Genomic DNA, 3996 nt, shown 5'->3' with positions numbered 1-3996 from the left:
ATCCCACATAAGTTTTAATAATCCCGCCTAATTTTAAAAAATCCTGCCTAAATTTTAAAATTCCCACCCATGGCTAGCGAGCAGGCTCGAGCTCTCCTGTCGAGCTCAACTCGAGTTCGAGCTCACTTTTCAAGTGACGAGCCGACTACAAAAGGTCCTAAACTCGACTCGTTTACACCCCTAATTTGATGAAATTTACAGCTTATTCGCTAATTTTTGGCATTGAAGGCATATCAAATTGGTATCAGAGCGGTGTCCATGACCGAAATATCAAGCTTTCCTCACTGATTTCTGCCGAGTTTTTCCTCTATGTTTGCTTAATTTTGCTGTTTGGAGGCCTGATTTGTGTCAAAGTTGTCAATTTTTGTTGTTTGGAAGAGTTCGATGAAAAGAGTTCATTTCATCAAGAGCCTTCAGTTAGGGCTCTGAGAAGGGGGAAAATAGGGTTTTCATATGAGGGGACATCATGAAGGGAGTTTTAATGTGGAGGTGGAGTGGTTGACCACTATGGGAGGTTTTTTGGGCAGGGGATTGAACGATCGGAGGAGGGGACAGGCCGAGCTGTGGGGATCAAGTCATGTGAGGCGAATGGAAGAAAGGTAGGAGTCCCACCCTCGATACACAAGGGAAACATAGAGGGATCACGAAAACTGCTACAATTGAGGAGGAGGAAGTTGGGGTGGTGGCGATCCTAGGGTGAAAAAGTTGAATATGCAAATGATTGAGGAGGTGAAGACTAAGAGTTCAATAAGTGATGCACAAGCTTCTTCTAAGGATAAATAGATCAACAAGGGAAAAGAGGGCAAAGAAATAAACTCGCAAAGCCAAACTGATGGTGTTGATCAGGAAATCTACTTCATCAAATTACCTAGAGCAGCAAAGATTGGTAAAAGAGAGCCAGAAAATCAAAACCATCCTGTCGTCTTTATCAGAGGGGAGCCTCTCCATGATAACTATTAAGAATAGGCTTTGAAAATGAGGAATCTTTTGGAGAAATTCAATGAAGACATGGACTGCACCCACCAACCATTCTTGGTGTATGTGAGCACATTTTTGCAGGAAGTATTTCATCTTTGAGATGGTTCATGACAAACCAAGAAATAACTTTTGAGACAATCGGACAAAGGGTTCTGGCTACTCCATTGAAGATCCGCTTCCCATCGAGCATCCAAATGTATCTAACATGAATTTTCACATCATTAGAGGTGGCATAAGCAAGGCTTCTCGTGGAATTACCCTAAGTGAGGATATCTTTGCAGGTTTCAATTCGACATTGAGGCAATGAAATATCACCCACCAAGAGTATATTCAGGTTGGGAAGGGTCATGATGTTGGACTCAACCAAATCTCTCTATTTGAAGCAAAGCTTGTCGGTAGCAATGGAGAGTAAATACTTAGCAGAGATATCTATTGCTTGGGCCACCAGTTTGACTTGTTCCACATGCTTTCTTAATACTTCATGATTGTAGGGTTCTATGTCAGCTCAATGATGATTGTTATCATAATCCCCCTTTTTCTCTATGGCAAGCCTTACATGTCATTAAGTGGGCTTGAGTATGTCGTTATAAAGCAAGCACTAATGAGAGGAAATAATCATTTATAGGTTGTTATGACATATCAATCTGTCGTCCAACTTGATATATTGATGGCCTTACTCATGGTTATGGAGATTGGGCTGAAAAGGAAATTCAAAATTGCATTGGGCGTTGGGCGACATAATCATCATACAACTTCAATTGTACTTAGTGTTCTTTACAATCTTGCTCGGAACAAAATCACATTATTTTGGACGGATAATCCTACATGGCAAAGCAAAATATATAGATACAACTACTTATTCAACAACTTCTATGCTTGTCACTGCATCCATGTGGTTCTTTGTTGCCAATTGATTTTTTGCGCCATTTCTTTTTAACCTTTTTATATTTGAGTTGAAAAAAATAATTGATGACTGGAATGACTAGAGCAAGTGGATAAAAAGTGAAGCTATTGGCAAAGATGTTAAACTGTTGAATGATAGTATATTCTCTAGAGTGAAGCATGAGCATATAATGAAGGGTATAAAATTGGATCAAGTGCTAAGTGGTTCTCGACAGGAAGCATATTTTGTTGTTAAAATAAGTGATCAGGAGATATTTCCTATCCTTATACCTTGAGGACAATGTGGTTCTTTGAGAGAGAAGTATTGATACACTTTAGGAATATTTTCTAAATTATGTTTAATTTATTTAGGAAGGCTTCCTAAATTATGTAGAATTATTTAGGAAGGTTCCCTAAATTATGTAGAATTATTTAGGAAGGTTCCCTAAATTATGTTGAATTATTTAGGAAGGTTTCCTAAATTATGTTGAATTTATTTAGTAAGATTTCCTAAATCATGTTTATCTATTTAAGAATGTTTACTAAATTATGTTTAATTATTTCGGAAAACTCTATTTATATTATTGTGTTATATGGCTATTTAAGGGGTAGTTGTCCTGAGTTTTATAGCAAGTTATTGATGAATTTTGTGAATGTTTGTTGTCTACTATTTTTGTGAAGGATTCTAACGACGTCTAAAATTGAGAGAGAATGTCCTATCAAAAGAGGACCATTATATCTTGCTTGATCGTATTTATTTTCCTATCAATAAAAAATGTATTAGTTTATTGAAATTTGTGGTTTGTTCGTTGATTTTTAAGGTTCAAGTTGTATCATCATCATTCATTAGATGATGTTAATTCACTATCACCTAATGTCCCCAATTTTCAATGCACACACGAAATTGGTGCATTAACAGTTATTTGTCTAATTAATAACCTAGTCTTCAACAAGATGGACGACCAAGCAAAACACCGATTATCACCTAACATCTAATGTTCATAGTCAACTGCTATAGTACTTATCATTCTGCCAATAATCACTAATTTGGTCTGTTTTTCTTTCAAAAACACAAAAAAAAAAAGATTCTTTAAAACATGAAATATAATCCGATTATAAAGGATGAATTTAAAAAGCCTAGTCGTAAACATCTTTCATGGTGTATTGCATGTTGATTTTTCTCTCTTTTTCTCATCACTTAAATCAAGAAGTTGCATTCCTAGAACTCAAAATGTTAGTAAAATTAATTTAAGGCTTAGCCCTTTGGCCATCTTTGGGAGATTTTCACTACTAACTTGCTATTGTTGGTTCTTGTATTTAATAATACTCCTCAATAACTAATATTATTAAAAAAAAAAAAACTAGGCTTGTTGCTTCTTAAAGCAGCTTTCTAGTAAAAAATTAAAATTTTTAATTTGAATGCAAGCATATTAAGCACAATATTGTATGTATAAGTACTTAATGAGAAAACTGAAGTTCAGATACGTTGAAAAAACCCCTTAAACAACAAATCCAAGCTGCATTATGGTGTAATTCAAAATAACTCTTGAATGTTTAAATAAGCATTCCAACAAAAATTAAGGAAATAGTGCGCTCAATATCCAGAACCAAACAAACAATTTGCAAAAACAAACATAAAAATACAACAACATTCCAAATACCTGTAATTACGAAATTCTTCGCTAAATTGTCCCTGCTTGAGAATCCATAGCTAAATAATTTAAATAACCTGAAAAGAGAGTGCTTCAGGCACTCTCTGTTACTGGATATTCAAACACAACATCCTTCCCACACAGTTTGCGGTAGACTCCTGAAAAGGTCTCCAGCTTGTACTCGGTGTTGTTGCGCTCCTTTGGGTCAAGGAAAATCTGCATAATATGATCATTTTTGGCAATAAGGGTCATAGAAGATATCATTTTTAATCAATCAGACGAGAAAATATATGAACAAAGGTAGTATGGAAGATAATAAATTGGCGTAAAATTGTAAGAACTAGAATAAGCACAAAAATTGTGTTTCATAATACGGAATAGTTTCTATTGTATCAAATGAGAGCGTAAAAGCAAACGAAAAGTAAATAAATTTTAGAATATCCTGACCTTCACAATTTTGGAACCATCCAATCTATATCTTACA

The 3996-nt window shown here is 35.2% G+C and overlaps 1 long non-coding RNA gene and 1 pseudogene across 1 annotated transcript; one reads left to right on the top strand and one right to left on the bottom strand.

The window, feature by feature from the left end:
* The first annotated feature begins 507 nt into the window (after nucleotides 1–507).
* On the top strand, nucleotides 508–1892 carry LOC114579845 (annotated as a pseudogene).
* Nucleotides 1893–3359: 1467 nt separating this feature from the next.
* LOC114579860 lies at nucleotides 3360–3996 on the bottom strand. Its single transcript, XR_003701086.1, has 2 exons — nucleotides 3960–3996; nucleotides 3360–3728 (listed from the first exon to the last, which is right to left on the bottom strand). It is a non-coding gene; the product is annotated as an uncharacterized LOC114579860 (long non-coding RNA).

Source organism: Dendrobium catenatum, unplaced genomic scaffold, assembly GCF_001605985.2.
Source record: "Dendrobium catenatum unplaced genomic scaffold, ASM160598v2 fragScaff_scaffold_72, whole genome shotgun sequence".
Classification (NCBI taxonomy): Eukaryota; Viridiplantae; Streptophyta; class Magnoliopsida; order Asparagales; family Orchidaceae; genus Dendrobium; species Dendrobium catenatum.
This window is presented reverse-complemented; position numbering and strand designations above follow the sequence as displayed.